The sequence below is a fragment of the Mustela nivalis genome (assembly GCF_964662115.1).
Source record: "Mustela nivalis genome assembly, chromosome: 2".
Classification (NCBI taxonomy): Eukaryota; Metazoa; Chordata; class Mammalia; order Carnivora; family Mustelidae; genus Mustela; species Mustela nivalis.
The window spans coordinates 118,576,610-118,601,153 of NC_139021.1; the positions used below are offsets into that span (position 1 = coordinate 118,576,610).

The 24,544-nt window shown below is 38.2% G+C and overlaps 1 protein-coding gene and 1 pseudogene across 2 annotated transcripts in view; both read right to left on the reverse strand.

Annotated features, from left to right (window-relative positions):
* Positions 1–24,544, reverse strand: part of PCDH15 (protocadherin related 15) — a 1,700,294-nt gene that overhangs the window by 1,441,994 nt on the left and 233,756 nt on the right. The gene's annotated exons all lie outside the window — the stretch shown is intronic.
* LOC309859350 (zinc transporter 6 pseudogene) lies at positions 12,610–13,357 on the reverse strand (annotated as a pseudogene). Its single transcript has one exon. The product of its transcript is annotated as a zinc transporter 6 pseudogene (transcript).

Sequence of the window (24,544 nt, forward strand, 5' to 3'; positions counted from 1 at the left end):
ATCTCACAAAACAAACTGAGGGTTGCTGGCGGGAGGGGGTTTGGGAGAAGGGGGTGGGATTATGGACATTGCGGAGGGTATGTGCTTTGGTGAGTGCTGTGAAGTGTGTAAACCTGGTGATTCACAGACCTGTACCCCTGGGGATAAAAATATATGTTTATTAAAAAAAAAAAAAAAAAAAAAAAAAAAAAGAAAGGACCAATACCCAACTTTTGTAGCCACATGGACGGGACTGGAAGAGATTATTATGCTGAGTGAAATAAGTCAAGCAGAGAGAGTCAATTATCATATGGTTTCACTTATTTGTGGAGCATAACAAATAGCATGGAGGACATGGGGAGTTAGAGAGGAGAAAGGAGTTGGGGGAAATTGGAAGGGGAGGTGAACCATGAGAGACTATGGACTCTGAAAAACAATCTGAGGGTTTTGAAGTGGTGGGGGGTGGGAGGTTGGGGTACTAGGTGGTGGGTATTATAAAGGGCACGAATTGCATGGAGCACTGGGTGTGGTGAAAAATAATGAATACTGTTATGCTGAAAATAAAAAATAAATTAAAAAAAAAAAAGTAGAGGTTAGATAATATAGTCAATCATATTGTAATAATGTGGTATGGTGACAAAAGGTGAAGGTGACTTCATGGTGTGCACTGAGTAATGTATGGAATTGTTAAATCAGTATGTTGTACTTCTGAAATTAATGTAATATGTTAAATATATTTCAATAAAAATAAGATAATTGTGTAAAAAAAAAAAATAAATGAAACACCAAACAAACATAAATCTCCCTGCCCCACCTGTGAATGCTTCCTGGAGGAGATAAACTTCACCACAGTGACCAAGAGCAGCAAGTGCTCAAAGAGGTGTGTGTCGCATCCTGGGAAACAGCAAGCAATCTGTGCACCATTCCTATTCCCTCAGTGATCATCAAAATCTCCTAACAATGCTAGACTGTTACATTACACTATTGTTGCTGTTGTAGGGCTCTGTCTCCAAAATGTTAAATATCTGGGGTAGCTTTCCTACATGATAGAACACTCTATGCACATTCATTTAGTCTATATTCACTCCCAATAGCTAATAAACACTAAGAACACACAATACTCCATGCAAAAGCTTTGAAATATTATGCATATATAAGGAACAGTGTTTAGAGAACAGTTTAATATCTACATGGTATTAGTTTTGATATATAGTACTTATTAACAGCATTTATAAAGATGAATATTAATTGGAACAACTCGAGAGAGGGCTATCACTGTACAAGGAGGTATTCTTGTGAATTTGCAAAATGGGAGCATCTCCAGGAGCTTATAAATGTTCCAGCAAGAACCAGGAACTTAGAGAACCCTACCAGGCTGGTGTGTCAAGAGTAAAACAAGCATCTTGTGAATTCAGAAGCAGAAGAAGTAAGTTTGTGCTGCCCAAAGGGAAAGCTCCATACCTAAGGGGTGGTGGGATAGACTTTTAATGATTTCCATAGATGAAGATACCATTCCAGATGGGAGTAATGTTTGCCCCAGAAGGAGGAAGGCCCACAATTTCTTTCTTTAGATCAACTAATTAGCTGGAATAGGTTCTGCATACAGGGGGAAAATCAATTACATAGTTGTGTGCTAGAAGGAGGACCGGATCTCTTCTGTAAAAACAGAGCTGAAAGGAGAGATATGGACTAACCACAGTAGCATGTATTGTTTTTAACTGCAGTTAATGAAAAGAAAGTTCTGTGTTATCATATCCAGAACATACTAACATATAAAAGGCTAGCACAGGTAAGGAGAGAAAGGATCACCTGTGCTAACCATGTTGGTGAGACATCGGATAGGACCTCACGGTAATTATGTGGCATAACTGTGGCGAATGATAAGCAGGAAAATGTCCCATAATCTACTCCAGAGGGGGGCAAACCCAAAACAGGGAAGCCCGGTTATAGGTCAATATGGATTTTATCTCAAATTTATAAGTCAATAAATACTTATTTTATATATGGAAGAAAATAAGATTCTATGCGGTCACTACCATAAATACAGAAAGGCATGACAGGATTGTATTATTTTCAACTTAATTATCAACTTTTTTTTGAAATGCCAGCACGCATGCACTGAGGGAACAGAGAGAGAGGACGATGGCCAGGGCACAGCAGCCAACTGGCATCCCACACCTCTGCACAAGCTGACTTCACAACAACACAGGAATAAAGGGAGTGAAAACTAATCTGACCCCAAATATAAAAATATCCTACAAGGGGTGCACTGTCAAGAGAAGTTCTACTTAATCACCATGAGGAACTGTGTCAAAATCGGTACAAAGGCTGGACTCCAAGTACCAGGTAACTATCTTCTATTGTCCCCTGCGTGTCATGACCACCCACATCCCCATCCTCATCACCCCACATAGGTCCTGTTGGCCACAAAGAGGTCATTAAGAGCAGGCAAATGACTTCTTTTGGTATTGACTTTGGTCCCAATGCCAATTTTGAGTTTGCCCCAGAAACTGCTAAGAACTCAGGGTTTTGAGTTCCCACTGCCAAAAAGCATTGAGTATGTGGCTGCTTTTCCAGTGAGTGTGTTTGAAAGGTGCCAAATCTAATTAAGGAAGAATAAAACACAGACAATATAGAAGTGATATTTAAGAAGATTCCTAAGTGAGGCGTTCTAGGATTAAAATCTGTCAAAACTAGCAATACCTAGGATACAGGATGCCGTTAGAATAAAGTGTGACTTCCTGTAATAGTCATACCGTCACCATCGCTCCTTCCTTTCAATCCTGTTTCCTGGAACCCTAGTTTATCCCAACTTTGTCTAAAATGTTAATTCCCATGTTAAATGTTTTTGTCTGCCTCAACACAATCTCTGTATTGGAAACTGTTGTCACAAAGGTTAATGTCTTTTTCTTTCACCTCTTTAGATCCAGAGGGGAAGTGGTCCTGTCTAGTCTGCTCTCGGAGACTCCAAATCAGTTCTGTTCTGCCTGTATATGATAGTTGAGAGGACCTGGACTTGTTCTGCAGCCTCAGCCAGACTAAGAAATTCTCCTTTTAGCCCTCTGAGATCCTTGGTCATGTCCCTTTGCTTAATCAGCATGGGATGTGTGTGTGTGTGTGTGTGTGTGTGTGTGTGTGTGTGTGTGTGTTTAACTTCCCAGCTAATTAACATATTTGACATTTACATTTGCCCTTGAAAATGACACTCAAATTAATAGAAAGAAAATTCAGTGAACATCAGTAAAATATATAAAGCCACTTTGATTTGTTTTAGAACTGAAGTCCTAGATGTGAAACTTAGAAAAGTAGGTAAAATTCAAAAGTAACATGGAAATAATAGTTTTGTTTATTTGTTTGTTTGTTTGTTTTAAGAAGCTTCAAGTAGAAGGCTGTACCTATTAAGAGGCCATATAACATTTCAGGGCTTTAGTTATCAAATTGAGATCATGGCTCATACACACACTTATATATTCTTTCAGTGTTTATTAAAAATGATAAGTTTATATATGATAATTATTTCCTAATATTTGAAATGTTCATTTTTGCTGCCCTTCATCTAGAAGCTTTGCTTGAAATTACATCTTATAGTGTATAGAAATCTGCACACAAGCAAACCCCATGTGGAAAAATTGGTCTTTAATCCTCTACTTCTTACAGGCAAACCCAGTGTTTAATGAGATAAGTGACAGGTACGCTATCCCACCAGACCCGCAGGACTCGGAGCCAGGCTACTACGAGAAAATTGGACCTCGGAAGAATTCTTGCCCTTGGCTTCTCAGGTCTCATCACAAGAGCCACCATTTACAGAAGATGATGCTTTTTGGCTTCTATTTAAGCTCATCTCTTTGTCCTTGGTTTTTAAAGCAGCATTTCCCTTCTGCAAGGAGCAGGAGGGTTTCATCTGGCTTTTGACTTACCGTATCTGAATCATGTTCAGGTTCTGTTTGCCAGACTCCTAATTTTAGTTTTGATTACTCAAAGAAGGTATATAATACTCCCACATGACCTTTTAGTAATTAAAGTTTTGATTTTATTGGCTTTTTCTTACAGTCTCAAGATTCCACGCTGGATTTTACTCTTGTTCTCGGGGAGACAATGTATCCATTAATGGATTCTTCAAATAATATTTGACATAACACTAAAACAGGACCTCTCTAAGCAAGGGTTAACTATTTCAGTTTGGTTATTCATCTACATTAATGGTCTCATATTTACTAAGTAGGCCAAAATGAAGAATTAATGCTTTATTTGATGGGATACAAATAGTAGAAACTTCTAAGCAACAAAGTTAATATTTATTTCTTGTCCTAAGATTATTCACCTGTTTTAAAAAACAAAATTAGGTACTTAGGCAATTTTTAAAATAATGTATTTTCTCAGTAGTAAGCAAGGCACTCAAGTGTTTAAACTTGATGATGAGGAAGCACCACCCATAAGAATGTTCAGCTCATATATGGGTAATGGTGTCACAGCTGTAAAGTGCTTGTTGGCTCTTAACTGTATAGTAAGTTTTCCTTCATTTCAAAGAAGAGACTGGAAATACCATCTCTAATACCCCAGGCTTGTGACATCACATTCTCAAGGCAACTGAGTTACAACAAAGGGAGGGAAATATTAATCCAGTGAAGAAAAGAGGAGGAATGTATTCCAAACTCTAACATGTTAAAGTAGGTATTCACTAATTTGTAATCTAGGGAGAAAAACAGGTTTCCTTGATGTTTATTTTTCAAATAGGATCGTTTGGGTTTGCCTAAACTTTTCTAGGCAAAATAGCTTATTGCTATTTTTCCAGTTTTCCATAGAAGACTGTATAGAACAAAGCATTCCTCGGGTTTATATTAGATCATTACATTGAGCTCCTGACAGTCAGCAGAGCTTGGCTGACCTTGGGCTAACCTTGATTAGTACGACCAATCAATATTCTTCTATGCTTTTCTTTTAGCATCCTTTCTGAGCCTCTATTATTGAAGATACTATGCTAGCTATGGCAGAGGTTTTCAAAAGGAAACTTGTCTTCAAGCAGCTTACAGAACATACTTGGATAGGAGACAAATACATAACCAACTATCAGAAGCGAGAATGATGAACTGTTCTGCGAATTCAGAGGAAAGAGATCCGAATTGCAATCCAGTGCTCTTCTCAGACTTTGTTCCATGCATGTGGTGAAAGAGGAATAAATCTTTCTTTAAAGGAAGCTACCCATTTGAAACTCTACTTCATGTAGCAAAAGAGTTAAAGGGACATGCTTAACGTCTCATGGACTGATTTTTTTTTTTTCCCATTTCTGGTAAAAGCTCAGAGGCTGAAGCATCGGTTTCAGAAAAGGAACTGAATGATAGCAACGAAGCCTAGTATATAATTTCTACTTCCTCTGTAGCTAGTAACTTTTAATTAAGTCCTCCAAACCTAATCCTTATTAAAAACATTTACATATTTTTTATTTAGCCATGTTTTAAGATTGTGTTAACAGATATGAATATTGTGGGAAAATAATTGGATTATTTTACACACACACACATATTATACTTTTTATATTAAAGTGTAACATTTTAGGGGCTCCTGGGTGGCACAGTCAATTAAGCGTTTGACTCTTGATTTTGGCTGAGGTCCTGATCTCAGGTTGGTGAGATCAAGTCCCTAGTCCAGTATCACATGCAGCTCCTTGCTCAGCAGGGAGTTTGCTACTGCCTCTCCCTCTGTCCCTCCCCCTACTTGCACTTTCTAAATCTTTTTTTTAAAATAGTAATAAAGTACAAGGTTTTAATTAGGGACAACAAGTAGTATTAATGATCATGATAATTATAAACTAAACTAGTATAGCCTAAAAGTCAACACAAAATTAGACATATTTTAGGTAAGGTATGAAAGAAGATCCGTGACCCTTTGTTTCCAGAACAAAACACTTATGCATTTATCACTTCCACACCTGAACACAGCATTGAGTGAACAGATGAAGCATCAGTAGAAGAATGGCAATCCATGACCTTGGCCAAGTGAGGCCTAACCACCTCCTGACCAAACCCTGCCCTTTGAGTGGTTATCAATCTACCATCTATGAATAAATATAAATCTACTGTCTATTTCTCTCTCCATCTATTTCCTACACATCTGTCTTAGGCATCAGTCATCATTTCTTATGAAGAGAATGGAAACCATAGCACAGTACATCTCTCAGACTTTCTAATCCATCACTCTTTGAGGCTCCAGGACGGTATTTAAGATGTCTAGATCATTTTGTAGCTAAATGCATGTGGTGCGTTTTGAGATTCCATAACTTGTGCTACAGATAAAATGTTTTTGCTACCTTCAGCTTTCTTAGATTGTTTTTGCTCTTACATGGATCTCTTGGCCTTAGTCTTCACTGGTTTCTTAAATCTGTTTTATTTATAGTCAGTTTCCTCTTCCTGATACTTTTTTATTACCTTTACTAATTTCTAGCCAACGTATACATTAATTATACTAAATATTGTTAGAACATTGTACTTTCTCACCTATATTTTTCTGGCTTTCCTAAAGCTTTCAGGATATTTATTCCAACAATAGGAGAATCATCTTCTTCAAAAAACTTCCGTAGCATGTTTGGCCTTTGCTCGCTATCAAGGACATTGAGCTATGGAGGCTCTATTTGTCTCCCTGTGGATTATTCACTGCTCAGCGGGGATCAAAGTCCAAGTACAAGAGAAAGAGAAGTCTCCCTCCCCAAGCCCTGCTTGTCTCTTATTTTTCTCTCTTCCTTCCCCATCTCCCATCACTTCTCTCTCTTGAATCTGCTCTATGTGTTCTTAAAAAGAAGAGAAAGAGAGAAAGAGAGAAAATGTTTATTTTTTTCCTCTGAGACACCATAAAAATGTTAACTTATTTATTCATTGTCCTACTCCATTGTTTTGATATTCTGGAGATATAGTTACTTGGACCTATTTTTGGCTCAGTGGGTTAAAGCCTTTGCCTTCGACTCAGGTCATGATCCCAGGGTCCTGGGATCGAGCCCCGCATCGGGCTTTCTGCTCAGCAGGGAGCCTGCTTCCCCTTCTCTCTCTGCCTGCCTCTCTGCCTACTTGTGATCTCTGTCTGTGAAATAAATAAATAAAATCTTAAAAAAAAATCTTAATGAACATCTCATTCTCAGCGTGAGGCATATGGATTTGAATATGTGAAGGTAGGGATGGTGTCTTTTAATTAAGAAAACAAATCTTCACTTGTTGATAGCACGTCTCTGTGGTTTCTCTACATGAAGAACCTACCATTTCCCTATAAATGGAACAGTAAAGGATCCCTTCCCTTAGTACCCTAATTAAGACCTTAGGTGATGATGGATGCCTTCTTCAATTTGACTAGTCTCCTAAAGTTTTCCTGGAAATATCCTAACAGTCTAAACATCTGGAACCAAGGATAAGAAAACACTTACTGAAAAGGTAAAAAAAAAAAAGGGCATAAGGAAAAAGTTGAATATATGTGTGAAAAACCTTATAGAAACATATGGCTTAAATTTAGTATCAGGTATTTTGTATTTCATAAACTTAATAAATAATAACTTACCCAGTACATACTAAATTGTACTTCACAAATGTCAGTTCATGTAATAATTTTAAAAACACTACTTCACACACGAGCACATTAAAACATGGATATGTTAAGTAAGTTGCCTAAGGCTATACAGGTATATATGCATTAGAACTATTGGTCAAACCCACATAATATGGCCCCAAAATCACACCCTTAAATACTGTACTTTCCCACACATGAACAGTTGTTTACTGTTTGAAAACAGGGTATATGACTCAGATTTCTGAAAGGTTAATTCCCGCATGTGCAGCAGCGCTAATAAGTTTACTACAGAAAAAAAGGGGAGACAATATAATACCCAAAGCAATCTACACATCCAGTGAAATCCCTATCAATACTAATAGCATTTTCACAGAACTAGAACAATACTAAAATTTTTTATGGAATTACAAAGACCCCAAAAAGCAAAAAGTAATCTTTTTTTTTTTTTTAATTTTATTTATTTATTTGAAAGACGGAGATCACAAGTAGGCAGAGAGGCAGGCAGAGAGAGAGAGAGAGGGAAGCAGGCTTCCTGCGGAGCAGGGAGCCCGATGCGGAGCTCGATCCCAGGACCCTGAGATCATGACCCGAGCCAAAGGCAGCAGCCCAAACCACTGAGCCACCCAGGCGCCCCCAAAAAGTAATCTTGAGAAAGAAAAAACTGAAGGCATCATCATCCCAGATTTCAAGATACACTATAAAACTATAATAATTATGAAGAGGAGAAGGGAGTTGAGGGAAATTGGAGGGGGAGATGAACCATGAGAGACTATGGACTCTGAAAAACAATCTGAGGGTTTTGAAGGGGGCGGGGGGTGGGAGGTTGGGGGAGCCAGGTGGTGGGTATTATGGAGGGCACAGATTGCATGGAGCACTGGGTGTGTTGCAAAAACAATGAATTGTTATACTGAAAAGAAATTAGAATTTTTTAAAAAACTATAATAATCAAAACAGTGTAGTATTGGCACAAAAATGGACACATAAATCAAGACAACAGAGAGCCCAGAAATAAACCCACAATTATATGCTCAGTTAATATACGACAAAAGAGGTATGAATATACATTGGGGGAAAGACAGTCTTTATTTAATAAATGGTGTTCAGCAAAACAATGAAACTGGATCGCTTTCTCACATAGTGCACAAAATAAATTCAAAATGGAATAAAGACCTAAAGGTGAGGTATGAAACTATCAAAATCCTGGAAGAGATCACAGGCAGCATTTTCCTTGATATCACTCATAACGACATATTTCTAGATAGTTCTCCTCAGGCAAGAAAAACAAAAACAACAATAAACTGTTGACACTACACCAAAAATAACAAAGCTTTTGCACAGTGAAGGGCACAATCAACAAAACAAAAAAGCAAGTTCCTGAATGGGAGAAGATACATACAAATGACATAGGTGATAAGAAGTTACTACCAAAAATATAGAGAGAACTCCTACAACTCAACACTAAACGAAGAAAGAGAGAAAATAAACAAGCAAGCAAAAAATTATCTGATGAAAAAAGGGAGAGGAGAGGGTGCATGGGCGGTTCTATAGGTTAAGCATTTGACTTCGGCTCAGGTCATGATCTCAGGGTCTTGAGATCAAGCCCAGTGTTGGGCTCTGCACTGGGCTTGGATCCTGTTTAAGATTCTCTCTGCATCTCCCCCACTCTCCCCTTACTCTCAGTTCTCTCTCTAAACACACACACAAGTTTCTGTTTGTTTGTTTTGGTTTTGGTTTTGTTTTTTTAGGGAGAAAAATAGAAAACACAGCCTTAATTTTGTATTCTATTGCTGGTGGGCATCAGATTTCCCATACTGCACCTACCAGAAAAGGCAGTCATTCTAAAAGAGCTAAAAGTATTAACAAAGAAGAAGCAATCATCATCCAAGGACAGAACACTGTAAATGCCGGCTAAGAATCTGAGGAAATCCAGTAACTTCTTGCCAAATGAAAATAAAAGAAGACTGAGAGAAGCAAACTCAGAGAAAAACGACTCTATGAATAAGGTGATAGGTGTGGTATGGATGTAGGAAGGAAGGAAGGAAGAATTATAGAGTGAGTGATGGTATTGCAGTTCTCCAAATATTCAGTAGATAAAAGTAACACTAAAAATACATAGGGAAATAAATTAAGAAATACGTGAACAAATTGCTTTTAGGCCGCAGTATAAAGAGTTTAAGAGCTACCTGATTACCATAAGCCAGGTAATTAATAATAAAGGAGGTGAGCAGAATACTAGTCTCCATAGGAACCTGCAAGTATGCTACAGCCAAAAAAGAGAATCCTTGGACCTTAACACAGAGAGATTACCCTGGATTGTCTTGAAGACCCCAAAACAATTATGGGGGTCCTGAGAAGTAAAAGAAGAAAACAGAGAAGTAACGCCAGAGTAACACAGCGTGAGAAGGACTCTGCTGGCTTTGGAGACAGAGGAAGGGAACAGGTTCTCAGCTAGAGGAGCCAAAAAAGTACACAGTCCAGCTAATGTCTTGCTATTATTAGCACCGGGAGGCTTGCAGTGGATTATTTCCTGTAGAACTCGGTAACAAATCGGTAACAACAACAAAAAAAGGTAACAAATCGGTGTTGTTTAAGTTGCTGTTTCTGGAAATTTGTAGAAAATTCAGGCCGTGGTCATGAATCCCTCTGCAGGAGTTCCGTCCTGTCACTGCAGCACTGTCCCCACTGCAGAGGGTCCTGACTAGGGAATGAGTTCCCACGGCACAGTGAGATAGGGCCTGCTTTGCAGACGAACGGGGGCTCCTTTGCAGCTTTCCGTAGGTTGTCCTTGGGCTCTGAAGCAACTGCTGAAATCTCCATGATGCTCACTCACACACATCAACGTGCTTTCATCCCCATCTCCTGCTGCCCTGAACTATGTCTTATCCGTGAAAACAGACCTGACTGGGCTGAAGAGAACTAGGGCCCATGCCACTCTCTCTTACGATGGACATACATCTATGTCCATAGGTAACTGGAGGGTGAACATGCTTGAAATAGCATATAAAAACACATCCTAGAATATACACAATTATGTTTAGATTAAAAGTATACATAACAGAATACAAGACTCTGTTATTTTATAAAAAAGCACTAAGGGTATTGAATGTTTCAAACTTTCAATGCATTGTATAGATAAAATGGCTCCTTAAAAGGTAACAAAGTTTCAAATGATAATCCACTGACTCCTTTACATCTCTGTTCAGTAAGTGCCTGTGGAAGGGATTCCAGATCAGTCTTGGACTGTATTCTTCTACTCACCAACTACGCCCTTTGGGAGTGCTGGCAAGATTTTGAGAAGATTTAAAACTCCTCTGATTTTGAAGAAAATATGTCCCCAAAATTTAAACTCAAACTCATAAAATTCTATACTACAAGTGTATGATTTGATAAATTTAACACATGTATGTTTTAAAATTTAACCTTATGGGCACCTGGGTGGTGTCTGACTCTTTATTTCAGCTCAGGTCATGATTTCAGGGTTATGGGTTTGGGTCCCATGCTGGGCTTTAAGCTCAGTGGGGAGTCAGCTTGAGACTCTCTCCCCCCCCTTCCTTTGGCCCTCTCCCCACTCATGCACACTGGTATGCTCTCTCTTAAAAATAAATCTTTAAAAATAAAATAAAATTTAACCTCAAAGAAGGCTATGAAATACTCAAGCTGTAACTATCTCAAATGAGAACACTCAACTTATGGTGGATTATAAACAAAATCTTGAACACCCATATTCTGATGGAGAAATGAATCATTAATAACCAATAAATTTGACTTGAATCATCTATTATTTAGGTAAGAAATAAAGAAATAACTCTCCCCCCGCTGCTTTCCTTTCTCTCCTTAGTCCTTTCTGAATTTCTCTAGGTTTATCTAATTGAACAAGTTATCTAAGAAATTCCAACTTTTTTTAAATTAATTTTTTAATTTTAATTTTGTGACCCCTTCTTGCAACAATTTTTTATAAGCAATACTGGCCATGTTGGCAAGTTCATGATATTTATATTTGGAAAATAACCAAAAAAAAAATCTGTATGATTCTCATACTTCATCACAGTTAACAGCTTCTGATTTTGACAAAGCAAAACCAAATAAGATAGAAATTGCCTGTTACAGATCTACCAATACTGTATCCTATAATCTAAGGTCTATTATGTTTTGGTAAAATTATACAATATAAACTCAAATTGCTTATGCAACTTGAAAAGATATCAAATCCCATATTATGCATGGAATTTCATATATATTGTAATATATTTGATATTTTCTTAATACAACGATTCAGAAGTCAACCAATGAAAAGGGGACAAAAAATTCCATCATTATGTCAATATTTGAGGTTTTTTATTATGTCTTTTTAAAAACTTATATGGGTATTTGATTAAATATAAGACAAAAAACTGGAATTCCTTCATTGTACATTACCAAAGGATTTGGTATTTATTTAACCAAAATAAAACACTTTGAGAACCACAGATTATTCATACAAGTATTGAAATATTTTAATGAGGAAAAACTACAGAAACTGCTTAAAAATTTTAAATTATGGTAGATAATAAAATATGTTCTAAAATTTCAGGTAATTTTTTTTTTTTTTTTTTTTGCTTTTGTTTTGCAGGATGCAAATCTGGAGGACCTCAAAGAAAAATGTAGCAATTAAGTTTGGAAAAATATAAAAGAGACTTTTACTTTTAGAATGGACATTTTTCCCTTTCCTAAAATGTCTATTATTCAAGAAGTATGTTCATAAGTTTCACTAAAAAAACTGTATTTTTAATAATGTAATAGACCTGCTCTAAAAAGTGGTTCTCTTATCTAGATAACATCTATCACACTGCAGTCAACTACAAAAACAAAAAGAGCAAAATACAAATTTAGAGAAACACTTTTTCTAAGGGAAGCCTATTTAAACCCTGTAACCTTTAGAAAAATTCTCAGAGCCCCAAATATATTTCACAAAAATATAGTTTCCTCAGTTTCATGTAATGTGTTCTTAAACATTTTGAGTAAATGATTAGTCAATGGACAGTTGCATTTCTAAATAAATTGAAAGTCAAGTAGTCAACATTTCTCATAAAAATAAATTACAGTACATCATGGTTTCCATTGTCCAACACTATTGTTATTACCAGATCTACCTGACAATTTTTTAAAACCAGTCCTAAATCCTACAACTCCCAAGTCCTTGATTAAGCCTGCTACTGTTAATTAAGTGTCCATGATTAACACCCAAACCATAAAGTCTTGGGTGTTTAGCTGAATTACAGGGCTCATGTTTTTCCAGGAGTGTTAAATGAACACTCTGGAGGTGGACTACTGGGTCTAGCTGGAGTCAATGTGACAGGGTTTAAATCATTAGTACCCTTTAAAGGAGGCACTGGAGATACATGATGATCTGAAAAGTGTACGACATTGGCTGCAGTAAGTGTAATCCAATCATCCCTGAGAATTTACACAAAGTTGACACTAGAGTGTACAGCCTGGTGGTCACATGAGCAAGAAGTATGTGTTCATTTGTATCTCACTGAATTCTTCCCATGCTCTGATCCAGCCAATGAGCCAAAACCGAGGGTCTACAAATGCTTATCTCAAACTTCTAAAACTCCATCCAAGATAGATCCTTCTATGATAAGTTTGTCCAACTGACCAATAACATGGAGTGGTGTCTGGTGGGACAATTGGCCACTGGACGCACTCATTGGATACAGAGTGCCAAACGTCATCAGAGCTATGGCTATGGCAGAGGCAGTGTCTACAGCAAAATAATTATTCATTTCAATTAGCATATATGTAATACAAAGAGCAGATTTTCCTGCTAGATTGGCCAAGCAAATGGATTCATTCAAGGATACTGTAAGATACTGTAAGTCCTAGAGGAATTCTACACAAGCTTCAACTAGGAACTATAGCATGCTCTCGAAGCCAACTTAACTAGCAGCTTCAAAGAAAGAAGCAAAAGGCTGACTCCAAATAGAAAGCATCATGAAAGAGTTAAAAGAAAGAGCTAACTAATAATCTTCCTGTGTGTATCTTGCAAGGATTAAAAAACCGTTCTTTCTTTTAACATAAAGAGCTCCCCCATGGGGGCAGATACCGCCAAGACCCTTAATCTTTCAAATCCGGTGAATAGACCATTTCCTCATCATCACCGGGGAACTTATCAAACATTCATGAAGCTACAACGATCAAACAAGGTCAAGTGGGTATCGGCAGGGAAAGCCCTACCATTAGGGGAACTACATCACACCAGTACGAGTTCGGTACGTGTAAAGTTTACTGCACCAAAGAGCAAGATCTCCCAGGACCCCCAGTCAGCTACTGCACATCTAAACCCCTGTCATAACTGGCCAAAAAAAAAAAGATCTTTGTGGTTTTCTAAAGAGATGATGGGCCCCATAATAGGGAGCAGCCCAGCGCCTGCCAGAGGACACTCGAAGCTGGTCTTCCCTGAGCAAGTATTTCAACCTCTAAGGGTAGAAGTATTTTTTGTGATATTTTGTTAAAAGGTAAATGGAATTAATATTTGGACCAGAGGGCATATGTGGTATGCCCACTGTGGATCAAAGACTTCTGTAAAGGATGCACATTCAGACTTAACAACCACCTGAAATCCTAAGTGGAAATTAACTTTACTGTAGGAAATTTGTAACATATGCTCTTATGATGAAGCTCAAGTGGGTCAAAGAATTACATGATAGAAAAAGAATCTGCACATTCACAGAAAGTGAACGGGTAGGCAAATAATATTGTATGTAAAATACAGTGACTCAAGAAAGGTTATAGGCTGTACTTCACAGCTTATAAGCATTTTTTCCTATACTATTCTTTTTCCTAAACACAAACAACCTTAGTTTTTAAGTAAGTATTTTCAGTTAAACTGTTTAAAGGCCCATATATGGTAACTATGTAATGATTTAAGTTAAACACGGTTTCTTGGTCATGAGGTGCCCTAGTCATCATTCCCCTTTAGGTCCATGACCTTGAGCCTTAACCATCCTTCAGATGTATTCTTATACTAAAAGCTCTTAACAAATTTCATCTTATTTCTAATTCAATGTCAGAGAATTAATGTGTTGACATTGGAATTAATTATCAGTCCCAGCATAATTAAAGTGACATTTAACCACTTAATAGATCAAGGAATGTAGATGGAGAAAAATCTAAGAACTAGATTCTCTATCTGAAAGGAAAACTGTTATTTCAAGCTCTATGCTAATTCAATCCATGATCCCCAGAACAGAACTTTGGGACGTTCTATTTCATTCTGTCTTTAATGAATCCAAACTGAGTCACTGGAACCAATGGCCACTTATTCACATATGTCGTCTATTTCTAATTCTTGGCCAAATAAGCTCTCAGAAAGATGATTTAAAAAAGAGTCTTAGCACCCATATATATGACAAAGGTATTTTGGCTTGTGAAGAATGACTATAGCTTGTATTCTGGCAAGATTTTTAAAAGATGAAAATCAGCATCATCCTTACAGGAAATAATTCCTAACCCCTTCTGTTCTGTTTGAAGAACAGTCACAAATCATTTTAAAGTCATCGCTCCCAGTGGTGAATTCTCACACTGTCCTAGGCTTTCTACTTTATGGGATTTGAAAAATCAATGAGAGAATTTCATTCAGAATAAAAATGTGAGCACCTTGGACTTGGGAAAGAGCAAACTGCACCACAGCACATCAATATCTTCCATTTGGTACCAGTTGGTACCGAAGTTTAAAAACAAAACCACAAAAACCAGGAAAGAGAGAGGGAGGTGGCTAATTGGAGGGGGAAGGGTGATATATGGACAGAGCATACACAACTCCATACCTGTTCAAGCCCTTAATCTTGGTGCAACACTGGTTTGGTAAGCTCCCGAAAACGCTAATGAAGTGAGTATCCAGGTAACATACCAAGGAAGGTTAAGGAGCAAGAAGGAGAGCTCATTTATCACAGATGCAGACAAACTTGGGTTCAATTGTCCACTCTGCAACTGCTCAGCTCTAGGACTTAGGGCAAGCTATGTGCCCCCTTTTAACCTCAAGCTTGCCATCTGAAAAATGAGGCCAATAGCTCCTACTTGATAGGATTCTTGTGGGGATTTCATGAAGCCTCAAATCATGAGCATTGAGCCTGTAGAGTCTGTGGTTCAGAAGGATAGGCGTTGGAGTAAAGGCTGACCACCCACATTCTCATCTCTGTTCAGCCACACACCAGCTGTGCAACTTGCATGTGTGACAGAAATTCTCTGAGCCTCATCTCATCAGTTCTGCCTGAAAAATGCACATGAGTCTATCGCTTCTACCTTCCTCATTTTCCTATTTTCAAATCCAGACAAATAAATTTATATGTGGAAAAAAAAGACTGTTTTTGGATAATAACTATGCAGAGAAGTGGTCTCTAAAGACATTTTTACTTTGAAAGAACCCTCCAGACTCTTTAGGAAAAAAAAAAAAAAGGCATGAACAAAGCATATATTTACATTGTATTCTTTACTTTAAAAGGTTTAATGTTTCTTTTTTTATTATTTTTTAAAGATTTTATTTATTAATTTGACAGAGAGAAATCACAAGTAGACAGAGAGGCAGTCAGAGAGAGAGAGAGAAAGGGAAGCAGGCTCCCTGCTGAGCAGAGAGCCCGATGCGGGACTCGATCCCAGGACCCTGAGATCATGACCTGAGCCGAAGGCAGCGGCTTAACCCACTGAGCCAGCCAGGTGCCCCAGGTTTAATGTTTCTTAATTAAAAGACCTAATTAACATTAAAAGACTTAATGCTACTGAGAACAATTATCTTCACTTATATCAGCTAAACTAATAAAAGTGAGATTAAATGGGTATTCATACAATATTTGTCTTGAAATCTCATATTCTTTTTTTTTTTTTTTAAATTTTTTATTTTTTATAAACATATATTTTTATCCCCAGGGGTACAGGTCTGTGAATCACCAGGTTTACACACTTCACAGCACTCACCAAAGCACATACCCTCCCCAATGTCCATAATCCCACCCCCTTCTCATATTCTGTGTTGTCATTTTGTCCCATCTAAAGAGAGGGACTTTAGTAAAGTAGTATTTCCCACTGCGAATGACTTTTTAAAATAATCATCTTAGGTAACTGTGAAGCTTCTTAAGTTTTTACTCTGGATTTCAAGCAAAGGAATCCACCCTGCTTTCCGTATTAACTGCAATATATATATATATATATATATATACATATATATGTATATATATATATATATATATATATATATATATATGCGCCTTTTATAAGGTAGTATCATTATTCATAGATGCTTTTAAACAATCACTCCAAATTGGACTCCTTAAACAAGTATGTAAAGAGAAACCAGTCATTACAGAATTTCAGAGGGATCTCAGAAGGCCTCTTGTGATTGGTGGAATTTCTAGAACATATTCCATGTTGACAGTGAGTCAAGAGCTAAAAAAAATACTATGTTTAAAAAAAGAGAAAGGAACCTGAGGTTATGATGAATTTGACTTATTTCAGGAATGTTTAAATTTTTTTAAAAGATTTTATTTATTGCACTACTGGGTATTTACCCTAAAAATACAAACATAGTGATCCGAAGGGGCACATGCACCCGAATGTTTATAGCAGCAATGTCCACAATAGCCAAACTATGGAAAGAACCTAGATGTCCATCAACAGATGAATGGATCAAAAAGATGTGGTATATATACACAATGGAATACTATGCAGCCATCAAAAGAAATGAAATCTTGCCATTTGCGACAACATGGATGGAACTAGAGGGTATCATGCTTAGCGAAGTAAGTCAATCGGAGAAAGACAACTATCATATGATCTCCATGATATGAGGAAATGGAGATGCAACATGGGGGGTTAAGGGGGTAGGAGAAGAATAAATGAAACACGATGGGATTGGGAGGGAGACAAACCATAAGTGACTCGTAGTCTCACAAAACAAACTGAGGTTTGCTGGGGGGAGGGAGTTTGGGAGAGGGGGGTAGGGTTATGGACATTGGGGAGGGTATGTGCTATGGTGAGTGCTGTGAAGTGTGTAAACCTGGTGATTCACAGACCTGTACCCCTGGGGATAAAAATATATAATGTGTTTATAAAAAATAAAAATAAAAAATAAATTTAAAAAATTAAAAAAAAAGATTTTATTTATTTGACAGAGAGAGTGTAGGCAGAGAGGCAGGCAGAGAGAGAGGAGGAAGCAGGCTCCCTGCTGAGCAGAGAGCCTGACCCAGGGCTTGATCCCAGGACCCTGGGATCATGACCCAAGCCAAAGGCAGAGGCTTTAACCCACTGAGCCACTCAGGCGCCCCAGGAATGTTTAAAATACATAGGAATGATGCGTTGTTCAGCAGGTGCCTTCCCCCACTTGGGGGTGGGGAGGGCTCTCTGAAATATACATGCCAGCCGAAGAAAACCCAATATTCAGAAAGCTACTGAGGTTAAACAAGTTTTAATTCAGCTTTCCAAGGGAATCCATGTCAGTCATGCTCAATTGCTCCTGCCACTCCTGGCTAACATGGTGTGGGCTTTGCAACAGGTGGTTTCGTTCATTCCTGCATCCCTTCACCCACCATGTATGGAACTCTTGTTACCTATCAGTTAGCTTCTAGTCCCCCCAGTTCTGGAAGGAAAGAAAGTATACATAGTGGCTCATCTCTTGAAGATCACAGTCTAGTAGTGAGAGAAGACTAATGAGTATGTACTTATGTGAGGTGAGGGTGTGTGCTGGACAGAAAACCAAGGAATAAGGCAGATGGGGAATATAAGGGATGGGAACAGGGGAGGGAACAGTCCAGCCCAATACTGAATTACATTTAACTTTATTTTATTTTATTTTTTTAATTATTTCTTTTCAGCGTAACAGAATTCATTGTTTTTGCACCACACCCAGTGCTCCATGCAATATGTGCCCTTCATAATACCCACCGCCTGGCTCCCATAACCTCCCACCACCCGATGGTTCATCTCCCCTTCCAATTTACCCCAACTCCCTTCTCCTCTGCTTTAAAGCAGAATCTGAAACAGGTACCAGCCAGAGCCACTGTCTGAATACAGCTGTGCCTCTCAGAACCTGATTACCAACTGAATTTGTCAATAATGAGTCATTGAGAAGCCCTCAAAAAAATAACAATTGTAATGCCCCAAACAGAAAGTTATTTCTTGAAAACAGACTGAAAATCTAGGTACTGCATTTGACGTTTTATGTGTATTCTTTTTCTTTTTCTTTTTTTTTTTAAGATTTTATTTATTTATTTAACAGAGAGAGAGAGAGAGAGATCACAAGTAGGCAGACAGGCAGGCAGAGGTGGGGGGAAAGCAGTCTCCTTGTTGAGCAGAGAGCCCAATGTGGGGATGGATCCCAGGACCCTGAGATCATGACCTGAGCTGAAGGCAGAGGCTTAACCCACTGAGCCCCCCAGGCACCCTTATGTGTATTGTTTTTCGTTATGACATTTTGGGGTCTACTAGGGATGGTTGCAAGATGCAACAGGGCTATGTAATTGCAGCCACTGCCACCAAGAAGAGGAGCCTATGTCGCCCACCTTGAATCTGGTGTTTCTTCAGTAAATGGTGGGAGAAGTAATAACACCATGAGTCCCAGGGCCTAATTTCAACAGGAATGCAGCTTCTGCCTTGTCCTTTCCAGGACCCCAAGCATGCTAAGCTGTGAGGAAGCTTGCAATGGAAAGCCACTTGCAGAAACATTCCAGACAGTTCAGCTGTCCCAGCTGAGCTCAGGCTCAGGCAAACAAGCAGTTTCTGAGCAAATTTAAGTGAGATTGGCAGCAAAACCTCCCAGGTATCCCACACAGTTCACAGACATAATAAACCTTTGTTGTTTGAAGCCTCTAAGCTTTGGGGCAGGTTTTTAGGCTGCAACAGACAGAGAAACGGAAGCTGCCAGTGATCAGAGGCTCACAGCGAGAAAGAACAGAGCCAAGACTATGAGTTGTGTCTGTCCAACTGCAACCGCTAACCTTTGTAGCACCACAGGTCTAATTTTCCTGAAAACCTGTCTCTTTTTAGTGAAAAAATGAGGTTAAAATAATTCATTAATATCTACCATATTCAACATTCCTATGATTCTGTCAATCAAGGAGCATGTAGGTATATTCCCTGCCCAGCCTCCCCCTCAAATAATCACACCATCCCAGCAATTCCCAGGATAAAAAGTTTTGATGTCTTCAGATTAAAATTCCAGTTATATCAGTAGGTTATATCTAACCTAAAACAAATTACTCTACTTCCAAATATGTTAAAAAAAAAAAAAGATGGGGAATGGTAATAGTCATGGAGTACAGATGTGAGCAGATGGAGTAGAGGGTATGAAATGCCTTTAGAGCACACTCAGTTACATTCAGTGCAGTGGAACACAGATCATCCGTGTGTATGTGTGTGTGTGTGTATGTGTGTGCAGTCATAAGTAACATTCCAAGCCATACCTGCCTACTACTTGGCATCAAGAATAAAGATGGTGGGGGCGCCCAGATGGCTCAGTGGGTTAAAGCCTCTGCCTTCAGCTCAGGTCATGATCCTAGGGTCCCAGGATCGAGCCCCACGTCCGGCTCTCTGCTCGGCCGGGAGCCTGCTTCCCCTCCTTCTCTCTCTGCCTGCCTCTTTGCCTGCTTGTGATCTCTGTCAAATAAATAAATAAAAATCTTTAAAATATAATAAAAAAATTAAAAAATAAAAAAAGAATAAAGATGGCCCCCAGTCCTCTGATAGTCCTTTCATTCAGAATCAAGGTCTAGGTTTTCTCTTTCAGATTGTTTTGGAATTCTAAGCCATCATGTAAGAAATCCAACTTTTCTGAAATTATCAGGCTGGGGAGGAGGTCAAGTTGGTCACCTGAAGAGATCACATGGAGAGGCAGTTCCCGTCAGTACAGGCATCTCGATCAAGTGACAGGGGTCCATGAAGATTGAAGGTGCCATCATCAGCTCCAGGTACACCAAGGACCACACAGACAACATTCTACTTCTGCCCACAACCCCCCAATTCATAAATGATCCCATATCGTTATTCTGTGGCAGTTTATTATGTTGAAATAGATAACCAGGACACAAGTGCTTCTAAGTACAAGAAAGACAAAATTCTTAAAATTTCTGTCTCAGTAACTTCATGGCTGCCTGGAACACATTCTCTGTCCCCTTACTCCCCCCACCCCGCCGACTGTCACACACACAGACACACACATGCTCTCCTACATACAGATCTAAATCTATAAAAAACACACAAAATAGTATTATTTTCAAGTTGCCTGATAAACTATGAATTTATAGTGAGAAGTGTATTATAAAATGGAGGATAAAATATAATAAAAACAACAGGAAACACAAATTTGACTATTAAACTCGACCATGAAGCTCACAACAGCCAGAAATCAAGAAAGAAAAATAAAAGACTATATATCTCTCATTCTTGAAAGGGAAGAAACATTATTACTCAAGGTATATCTTGTTCTCCTAGAAACAAACAAAAATTCTTTCAATGGTTCGTTTTATCTGGGCCAGTAGATAAGATAAAAAATGTCTGATGTTAATAAAAACTCACAATTAGTTTTTACAATAAAATCAGAAACCATAAAAGAAAATGTTAAACATGAACCCATAAGTATGATTTAAAAAAAATAATAAAACATTGGACCTTTTTCTAAACCATATAAAAAGGAATAGTCCCCTTAATATTTGAAAGGTTCTTACAAATACATTAGAAATTGGAATACTGACATAAATACACAGTTTACAGAAATAAATTAATGAAATGGCTTTGAAATATATGAGAATATGGCTCAGTCTACTAGCTGAAAATGCAACTTAAAATAAAAAAAAAAAAAAAGATGCAGTGTTTTCAGATCTCTGGCAAAGATAAAATAGATTTGATGACCCGGCATATGCTGGAGGGAGGTGAAGGTACCATCCCTGTCTTTCTTCATGGCTTGCTGGGGGTATTTCTGCAGTAACTCTCCAGCATACACCTCTAAGACACCATCCTGCATAACTGTTTGCACACATTCACAGATATTTCTGTAAAGATGGTCATTAAATCACCATAATAAATATTTCAGTCTAAATATGGACAGTCTGTTAATGATTGGTAAAATATTAACTTTCAAATATTGAAATTTTATGCAATATTTAGTAGATATAAGTATATGCTCAAATACAGAGAGAGTTCTAATATTTCTTCTTAGGTGCATAATGCAAAGTGCAAGTCAGTATGCTTTTTACTTTCTCATTCATATAAAAAAGGGGGCATGGACTGTGTATATGCACATATGGGCACAAGCATGTGCATGGAATATTTTTGGAAAGATTCATAAAAAAACAATATACCTGGGAAATACAACTGGGAAATAATATGTGCAGCAGCTTCATTTTTATATAATTTTTCCCATTTATTTAGATTTGTATTTTTATCATGTACTATTATTCCTCTCTAAAATTAGCGGGGTGGGGAGAAATTCAATGATTTCCCAAGGGCTTCCACATGACATGCAACAGAATAACTAATGGTAATAACACAAATGCAGTATTTGGGGACCTGGAGGTTGTGTAGTTACATACCAGAGAACCCCAGAGTCCCCCAGTTACTTGCTATCACTGCAGAGTCTGATGGGGAGGCAAAGTTCTACCTCTTACCCTCACCAGCTTTAATCAAAACATTCCACTTTTATCTATTTTATACATTGCAGCTACACAAAAGCCTTTGTTTAAATGGGAAAATTCCACTCTTAGACAGGTCTGAGAATTCTTGACATAACAGAATACACTAACAACATATCCCCTAGCTGTCAGCTGTGATCCAGGACACAGCTGGCTAGTTTGATTTTAACCTACATCATTCCATGAGAGTTAAAGGACTCTGTATTTATAGATGTATGAAGCTGCCCCAAATCATAAAGTCTCCTACTGACCAGTCTTGTTTGAATGTATTCTGATTAGGGGACAGTATCTATAAAAAGCATTGGCAATTTATTTACCAAATTTCCAAACATGAAAACAAAACAATAAACATGAAAACAAACAAATAAAAACAACAAATGTGTTTTTTTTTTTTATTTAATTCTGTAAGGTTTCCTATGTTTTATATAACGGAATTGTTTCACATTAGACTTTATAACTTTGTCCCATTTACTGAGGAACCAATCGTGGGAATCTTGAACGTCACAGACTACAACTTGATGTTCTCCTTAATAAAAAGAATTTGTAGTTGTGAAGTCTTGGCTGTTACTATGGCCCAGGCTAGCATCGTATTCCTTTCCTAACTGCAACTGAATAGGTCTTCTTTCCCACATCACTTCTATCATTTAAAATGCATTGGCTCCAGTATTTTATTGCCAAACACTCAACCTGCTTCTGTGTCCGAGACCACTTCTGCTTCCTCAACAACAGTGTTCTGTGCAACAGAGAGCTGCTATGGACACAGCTGCTACAGTTTATTCCTATCTTATATAATTTGGGCACGAGAATTTTCTCCTGATGCTCCTGATACAAACAACAGGTCAAATACCAGTCTCTCTTGCAAGGCATAATTCCTACAAATTTTGACTACCTGCCCCCTTATGTTTAACATTCCTTTTCAGCCACATTTTTCTACTGGATTCTGCTCAGATGTCTAATAACTCCTAGAAACTGATCCTTTTCTGGCAGTTGGTCTTCATTTCTCGACTTAATTTTCATCACTATTCCTCTGCCCTTGACCCCTTCCCACGGGCCCCTCCTCTGAGACTTTTCCTTGGACATGCCTATCTCCAGGCTAATTGACGGCTTCACTTGTCCTAGGCTCCATTGAGACCCCAGATAAAATGATCTTCTATCCACCCAGAAGGAGAAGTTTCATAGGATTTTCAAACAAATTCAAGTTTTGACGTTCTTTCAGGTCAACAAGAAGAATTTAAATCCTGAATGTTATTCTGAATGTACAATCACAAAGACTTTTTAAAAAATCTTATTTGACGGAGAAGAAGAGAGAGTGAGTACACACACAAGCAGGTGGAGCGGGGAGGTGCAGAGGGAGAGGGGGAAGCAGACTCCCCACTGAGCAGGAAACCAGGGATGGGGGACTCTATCCCAGGACCGGGGGATCATGACCTTAGCCAGAACAGACACTTAACACCTGAGCCACCCAGGCACACCACAAAGACTCTTCATTAGAAACGGACTAGATATTAATGGGGAATGTAATATTGATTATCAAAAGCCCACACCCAGAAACTATACTTTTACTACAAAATTAATGAAATGAAAGTTTTCTCTACCATAAACTCTGGTACACTTGATTTTTACAGTAATATCAATCTGTTCCCTAAACTTCACTGATTAGGTATAACAGCGCCAAGTAGTTCGTAGGAATGGATCACACTTAAATGTCTCATCATTTGGAACTGAGCCACTGGAAATTTGCAAGCTATCCTGCTTTGTTGTGTTTAATAGAGGGCAGGTAGGGGGAATCAGTTCAGTCCCCTCTGTGAATAATTTTGGGAGAAGTCTTAACCGGATTAGGAAAAAAGGCAACTAACAATAACGATCACTTTCCTTTCTCATAGTTGTGTTAACATAATTGCATATGCACATCCAAACAATATAGTGAAGAATGGTGTAAAGGAGAAATGAACACCCCACAGTGAATCAATCTTTTTCAGAGTCAAAGCTGACATTTCAGCTTCCCTGAGGGAAAGTGAGGGGTGAGGTGAGACTAAGACAGTCAGCAGGCTGTCTGGGAGAGGTGGGGAGAGAGGAGAGCTGAAGAGCTGTCAGCTGAAAAGGGAAAGTAGGGTGTAGGAAATATTCCTGCAAACCAGCTGTGCTCTACCACTTTAAACAATCCAGCAAAATCACTATTTTTTTTCACGTCAAAAAATAACTTATCCTTAGAATATAATATTCTTGCTTAATACTCAATTACCTATGTACAGTTTAGCATTATCTTTGCAGTTGCTAATTTGCAACAGTGTCCCTCCTCCGAAGCATGGAGATCATGGTTAACAAAAGCCAAATGGAAAGATAACACAGTCATGAGTGAAGTTAAA